The following is an 8,424-nucleotide window of genomic DNA, read 5'->3' as shown; positions in this document are numbered from 1 at the left end:
ACACTTACTTAGATTCTTAGGTTTCTAATTAATACCAAATTGTGATGATTATGGAATTGGTTTCCTAAGGTCCTACTCAAGAGATGATGATATGATCCTCTAAATATATGGTTTGCCTAGGGATTCTACCTTGCAATATTCTGTAGCTTGTTCTTCAGGAAATCTAATAAACCTTCTTCTTGTGGTATGCCTCCACCTCCTAGCTTCTTCATCTTGATCCTAGCTAATTCATATGGAGTGGCTCTATGTGTTTGTTCCCATGTATCATGGTACTTGTTGAGCAAATGGATGAAGGGTGTGGCTCTATTTATAGGCTTGGGCAAGCTCTAGTATCATGACACATAGGTGGTGACTCTTGTGTTAGTTTGATGAGTAAGGTGCTTGGGTGTCATGCCCTCATCCATAGCAATCCTTTGAGCATGAGGTGGCAAAGCTTGGGATGCAAGTCATGTAGATATTTTCATCCTATGTGGCAAGATCATTATCCTCTCATATGATTTATTTTTGGTTAGCCAAGTGGCATTTGTTACTAAATATCTTGTGGATGGTTTTATTATTGTGGATGAGTCACTATATCATATTGGATTGGATTTATATTATAATATTGATCAAAAGATCAAGGTTGAAGGTTATTCCTCAAATTTGGATAGTTGGTGTTTGATTTCACCAAGGCATGATCATAAGTGTTTCAAAATACTCATAGTCAGTTTGATTCAAATAGTTTGAACTATAAATCGTAATGTAAATGGATTTAGTTTTATGATATTTCATATACTTATTAAGTTATGATTTAAATAAGAAGGTGTGGCTTTTATGCACTTTAGACCCTGTGGTTTACCTTATTTGGTAATAAGTTTAGAAGTGAATTAATTTCCACACAAAGGTAGTTGCTAACTTTTAAGTGTTAATAAGTTAGGGTTTGATTCTTGAAGAATGTGCTGTTGTAAATATAATTCCATTTGGTCTAATCCATAGATCAAATCATCTCTACCCAAAACAAGGTTTTAACAAAAATCACGATGAAGTTTATAGCGCTTGACTTGATGATCTACTTCAATTCCAGCAAGTCAAGTGAAACTTCAGTTACGGTGGTAAGTTTTATTTGAAGCGCGAAAATTCCCCGGATTTTCTATGCATGAATGCAATGCACACTTTGGTGTTCTCTCATTTTATTGCCTCTAAACCTGGGATATTACTATATCCCCGGTTGGCACCAAGGTTAAGATCTCTTATGGGTAAAGCAACACACCTCTGCAGAGTGTAAAGAACCGTGACCTGTCACTCCCTGTTCCGGGATATGGAACTGCGAACGCGGCCGGAAAGGAGCTCCATGAAGTTCTAGTAAACCGGTGAAGGCTGACGGACATAGTTCTTCTGAATAAAAGCAACCTTTTGAAGAAATGGTTATGAAAACTTGCATTGGTATTAGACTTTCTGGTCGAATGCTGTAGTTAGTGCATTAAACACCTCTTTCCTATAATGAACTTGTTGAGTACGCTCGTACTCATCCCACTCTTAAATCCCTTGCTTAGATATGGAGGCATTGAAGGAGGATCTACAGTGCAACTCGGAGACCGAGGAGTCAACAACTACTTCACGGGACATGACCCTATCAGAAGAATCAGATATCACATCCAACAAGGAGAAAACCTAGTTTAGCCATAGAAGGGAACTAGCCTCCTAAACCTAGCTCCTATTTAGGTTGAATCTATTCATAGCCCCTGTAGCTAGTCAAATACTCTACACATAGAGTTCGTGATAGAATTAGACTACGAGTCGTTCTTCTGGAGTTTATTTGCAGATTTACCTCATTGTAAAGTAGGAGGCTGTGATGATCTTGTGTAACTGAGTCGATGTTGTAATTCTATAGACATGCCTTGGACCCGCATATGTTTCTGTTGTACCACTCTGAGCGATATAATACCCGTGGAACTGTGTTTCATTGGTGTTATATCAGACTTGCATACTACACCATGCAGTGGTATGCCGGGTCACCACACATATCATGAGTAGGGAAGTTATCATATAAGATAGGTTGCAGTGTGGAAGTATCTCTCCTTAGTTGGTTGTCTATGTATCCCTTGGTGTGAGTTATCGTTATGGAATATTAATGAGAAGTCTTATCATTTACATATTGCACATCTTATTTTAGTTTGCAACCTCTATTATATGATTGATCTTGTTATTAGTATGGGTATCACTTTGGGAGCATTGAATAAATCTATTTGGTTTTGGCAAACTTAGCATTGGTCAATAGCAACAACACTTTGAGGTTTAAGTAGAAAAGAGAAATTCATGTAGATAGGTTGTTTCATTGTCTTTCTTTCTTGTTAGCTCCTTAGCTTATTATTCTGAAGTTAAAATTGTTTGTGCTTACAAGGAAGATGCATGATTGTTTCTATCACATGTATATTTGTTTGTTTCCCTCAACTCTTATGCTTGCTAATTAACCTTGCTAGCCAAAAACATGTACCGAGAGGGAATGCTTCTCATGCATCCAAACCTTACCCCAAACCTATGCCATTTGTGTCCACCATACCTACCTACTACATGGTATTTCCTGCCATTCCAAGTAAATACTTCGTGTGCTACCTTTAAACAATTCAAAATTTATCATCTCTTATTTGTGTCAATGTTTTATAGCTCACGAGGAAGTATGTGGTGTTTTATCTTTCAATCTTGTTGGGCCACTTTCACCAATGGACTAGTGGCTTCATCCGCTTATCCAATAATTTTGCAAGAAGAGCTGGCAATGGGGGTTCCCAGCCCCGATTAATTAACCTTCATAATTTTACAAATAGACACTCCTCCATGGTATGTGATTGTTGGAAGGCACCCGAGGATTCGGTTAGCCATGGCTTGAGAAAGCAAAGGAGGGGAGGAGTGTCATCTAAATAAAACTAAATAAAAAGGCACTCCTTCATGGTATGAGATTGTTGGCAGGCACCCGAGGATTTGGTTAGCCGTGGTTTGTGAAAGCAAAGGTTGGAAGGAGTGTCAACTAAGAATAAAATTTTATGGGAGCCGCTCTTCGAGAGTTTGTGTGGTGACCCTGCATACCACTGCATGTTGTAGTATGCCAGTCGTTGATATAACATTCACGAAGTACCATTCCGCAAATGTTACATCCCTCGGAGTAGTACAACAGAACATAGCAGGGTCCATAACTCATTCACATAATATTACAATTAACATGCACATGTCATCTCGGAGCTCCTCTTGGGTCCTAAGAGAAGTACTCCTGGGTTCGGGGCGAACCCAACTTAACTTACAATATAAGTGTCTCATTAAGCTAAACATTTATTTCCTCGAGCAGCTAAATACTAAGAGTTCGGGCTGCTCGGTTACTCCTATTATCGGATATCTCTAGGCTTGTTCTCCTCCGGAAGCCTCCCCGGATCCGTAGACGATGATGTAGTCTACGCCTTCAACACCTCCTGAGAGGTCTGGTTCCTCGTAGCCGATGATCTCGGCTCCTTCATTGTTGTCGTAGTCCTCCTCCAGACGATTCAGACAATCGAAGCATGGGATTTAAGAGTGGTATGAGTACGAGCGTACTCAACAAGTTCATTATAGATAAGAGGTGTTTAATGCACTAGCTACGATATTAGACCAGAAAGTCGAATACCAATGCAAGTTTTGATAAACATTTCTTCAAGAGATTGCTTTTATTTCAAAGAGCTATGTCAGTCAGCCTTCACCGGTTTACTAGAACTTCATGGAGCTCCTTTCCGGCCGCGTTCGCAGTTCCTCAATCCCGGAACAGGGAGTGACGAGTCACGATTCTTTACACTCTGCAGAGGTATGTTGCTTTACCCATAAGAGATCTTAACCTTGATGCCAACCGGGCAGCTTTCCCGTCCACACTTCCTTTGGTGTGAGGCCCGGTATAAGGTCTAGCCAATCATGTTCCTCCGCTACCTCGAACACCCACCCTTTGTTGCATGCCCCGACCCTGGGTCCTCGCCGGTCCCATTATTCCCACTCACGGGTGGACCCCGACCACGACGACAGTTTGGGATCGAACCAAACTCCTTCGCCGATAGCTGCAACCCATCATAGACCGCAATACCGTGGGGACTTAAGGCTTCCCCAGCCAACCGCTTGCACTTCGAGCGACAAGTGTCTACGGACTATGCCGTGGGGACTTAAGGCTTCCCCAGCCAACCGCTTGCCCGACGATACAAGTGTCTACGAAAGCGCATCCGTTGATGAACGAGAGGTGGAAACACTTTTGACTACTCCGTCCCACTCCGGATCTTATGGTTAACACGGGTATTACGGCACAAGAATCACTGGCGACATTTGTTGTTTAATCCTAGATGGATATGAACCCTTGCAATGGAACCTCCACCATATCAACACAATCCATGGTTCCATTGCCCACCACATAGTCATATTCATAGTTATGAAAGTAGTGGTTTTGATTTTTGTGCAATAGTGATAACCATAATACTTTGCAAGTAATTTGATAAAAATACTCAAATGACATGAGCAAGTGATGAACTTGCTCGAACACTGCAAAGTTTTGCAGTTGGAAGATGTGGACTGACCCTTGTCCTCTTGTTCTGAAAAATAGCATCATTGTCCGATAAGGGCAATGGTTAAAGAAGCAATTATGCATGATTCCATTTTTAGGGTTTGTTCCCCCCTTCCGATGTCGTTATTATTTTATGTAAGAGGTTAATACTAAGAATAATTTGAGGATACATGATTTAAAGCAAAATACAACCTTGAAATGTTGTCAAGGTGTTTTTAAAGTCCAAATATATTAATGGACTTATTTTCATTATATAAAATTAGGTGTGTGATTTAAATGATTATTTAAATTATCAAAATAGGACTTATTCTTAATTGTTTTTCAAAATTCTCTTTGATATTTTATTTAAATAGAGAATTTTATGCTGATTATTTTTCATATTTTTAAGTTATTTTTATGAGCTGTTAATAATTTTCTATTGAATTTCAAAGTTTCATATTTTTATGAAATTGTAAAAGGTCATTTTTGCCCCTGGGCCCACCTGTCAGGGTGGCCCAGTGGTTAACCCTAACCCGAGCCGCTCGTCTGGCTCGGTCGGACGCATCCGTCCCCTTCCTCTCGCGCACGCGCTAACCCTAACCCTCTGAGCTCTGGCGACGCACGCGTCGCCGCCCCTTCGCCGAATTGTTCCGGCCGACTCCGGCCATCGCCGCCGGCGAGATGTGGCGCATCTGAACCGCCACTCGACGGCGATTCAGATCCACCGCGTCGATCTGTGTTTCGCCGCTTCCTCGACGCGTCCCCTTCGCCTCTCGCTCGTCTACCGTGGTGTGCTGCGGCGAGTTCGTCGCCGCCGACGCTCCTGGTGTCGAGGCCATGTGCCTCGCCGTGGTGATGCTGGCGTTGCGGCGAGTAGTGCCTGGCTAGGCTTGGCCTGGCGCCGCCGTTCGCCCGGCGTGTGCCACCGTGCCGCCATGGTCGATCTTCTCTCCGCTCACCAGTAAGTGCTCATCTCCTCCGTCCTTCTCTGCTACTTGTTCTACTGCTTCTCCTTCCCTTCGTCTAGCTTGGCCACTGGCCTGCTTCTCCCTGTGGGGATGCACGCTGTGCCGATGTGCTGTGCTAGCTGCTGCGCCTTGCTAGCTTACGCGTATGCTGCTGTGCTATGTTGCTCGTGCCGCTGCTGTCGTCGGCTGTGCATCTGTCATGGTTCCAGTTTGTTGTGCTGTGCTGTTCTTGCTCAATTGCTTGCTCGTTGCAACTCATGAACTATTGCTCATGAGCATGCTCGTGGTGCTCGTGTAATTTAGTAGCTCCTGCTGATTCTCCGTATAATATTCCTCTCCCGTGTATGCCATGAATTGCTCTTGGCTTGATCATCCCGTGATGATCCTTGCCATTGGCAAGTGCCAATGCTTCGATGTGCTATTATTTGTGCTCTAGTTCATGGATATGCTCGGTTGAGCCTAATCATTGCATTATCAACTCCATCCCTTGATGGAGTGCTTCGGATATAATTAATATGCTCTATTCACTTATCTGTGATGCAATTGTTCAATTATATGGTTAGCTTAACTGTCTGGGCCTTGTGATGATACTATGCTTGGCTATAGTGATCTGTAGCAAGAGCAAGTGATGCTTTGATGATCAATTGAGCATTACTTGCTTGGGAGCAAGTGTGTGCTTCTCTCTGTGATTCACTGGTGCTCACCGGTCGTTGTTTGTGCTTCATACGAGGCTTAGCCTGGTGTGTACTATTGCTGACTTAAGCAAGCTAGCTGTTGCTTGCGGTGATCCATTGGATCACCGCAAAGCTCCGGTGTTTTGATTTATTTGCTTAGTTCACTTATCCGTATTTGCTCGAATCTTACCGAAGTGGATAAGTGATGTGAGCTGCTTTGCGGTTGTGATCATCCAATTAAATGTGACAGGGCTAGATGGATGCCAACACTCAGTTGTGTACCCTAGCCCTCTACTGAATCCAAATGGATTATGATGTGTAGGCTCTTGTGCTGGCTGTGGGTTGAGGTAGCCCTGGCAGCACTGTGATGCTGTCAAGGGTAGCTCCCTCCTTCTGTGGCTTGCTCTAGTTGAGAATTGCTTACTGGATTTGAACCACTGCTCACTGGCTTGATCCAATACTGGACTTCCAGTGGCTTTTGCTGTTGAGAAATTATATAGACAAGGATTTGTCTATAGTCTGATGGCCTAGCTAGCTGTAGGTGCTTAGTGTGTGGGTTAGGCTAGCTATGAATTCATTCTTGGCTGGATTCCTTTAGTTATGCATGGATTTGCATAACTGATGTTCCCATAGGATGATTACCTAGTGGTCTTACCCATATTTGCTTGCACCAAATGGCCCGGTAGCCGGATGATGACACACACGGGGTATTCTACCCTTCCGTGCTCCGATGATGCATTGTATGCTTATTTATGAGCAAAACTTGGTTTTGCTCAGGTTGATTTGGTTTATACCTCACTCCAGCTCCTAGATTGTTTGTTGGTGTAGAGGATTTCTTCAGTGTTGAGCTTGTGCTTGCCCTGCTCCTCCTTGCAACCTTGTGTGGCTTGATTCAGTACTGTGGTGAATTATCAGATTGAACAGCAGTGGCTGTTCATATGTTCTTGTGTTCTTGGTGACTTACCCTGTGAAGCCTGTCGATGGATATGACCTAGGGTTTACTGTGGAGGCTTTTATGTGGCCTTCTCCTTCCTCTCTGGTCGACAGCAAGGTCTGCAGCTTATGGTGACTCACTGGCCTGTGTGTGCTGTTGAGCATGCACACTGCCTGGTGAGCAGTGTGGCGGTGTGTGTGTGCACCTGATACTCTGAACTTGGTTTGGAGATGATCAGCTCGGCAGAGCTGATCCATATCCACAATTTTCCATTTCTTTTTTAACCTATGCCACTTGGCATAACTTCTATTTGTTGTGTTTATGTACAGGAATTATCAATTGATCACATTGGACAGGGAGTTCATCAAATCCAAGATCAAGTGAAGATGATCTTGTAGAATTTAGACTAGGTCCTTACTTGTATTTTTCTTTTCATTTTCTTGTATTTTTCAATTTCAACAATTCTTGTAATGTGTTGTAATTCATTTTATTTTCTCTTATGAATATTGTAATGACAATGTATATTGTGTGATGATCAATAAAGCTCAAAGTTTTCTCTAATGAGCTTTACTTTATTATAATTGTTCATCTTGTTTATTATTGATTGTTTACTTCATGAATTTCCTCAATTGAATTATTTAGGGTAATTATTTAATGTTTGAATTTGAAATTCAAATTCAACATTGGTTTGAATTCAACCATGTCACTTATCAAGAATTCAATTATGCACTCTCCCCTCTCTTCTTAAAACCCTAAACTAATGAAGTGAGATGCAAGTTTGTCGCACTCTCGAAGCCCTAACCCTGTAAGGTGTCGAGAGAGAAACTTGTCCCCCTTCGATGTAGTTTTTGTTTAAAAGTGCGAAATTTCCCCAGAATTTACTATGCAATGCACATCCCTTTCTAAAATCTACCCCTCGATCGTCTCTATACCTGGGACATTACAGCCTTTCCCCCTTAAAGAAAACTTCGTCCCGAAGTTGTGGTTGTAATACCTGAACAGCTCGGGATATGTTTTCCTCAGGTCTTCCTCTTTTTCCCAGGTGGCTTCCCTCTCGGGGTGATGCTTCCATTGTATCTTGCAATACTTGATTGCCTTATTTCTGAGTTGTTTCCAGCTCTCCTCGAGAATCCTGGCTGGCTTCTCGATATATGTCAAGTCTGGTTGTAACTCAAGCTCATCATGTGATATTGGTTCATCTGGGGTCTTCAAACATTTCCGAAGTTGTGACACATGGAAAACATTGTGAACTTGAGCTAGCCTTCCAGGTAAATCCAATTCAAAGGCTAAACCTCGGTTCTGACTCAGTATCTTGAAAGGTCCTATATA

This window comes from Lolium rigidum, chromosome 3 (genome assembly GCF_022539505.1).
Source record: "Lolium rigidum isolate FL_2022 chromosome 3, APGP_CSIRO_Lrig_0.1, whole genome shotgun sequence".
In the NCBI taxonomy this organism is placed as follows: Eukaryota; Viridiplantae; Streptophyta; class Magnoliopsida; order Poales; family Poaceae; genus Lolium; species Lolium rigidum.
This window is presented reverse-complemented; position numbering follows the sequence as displayed.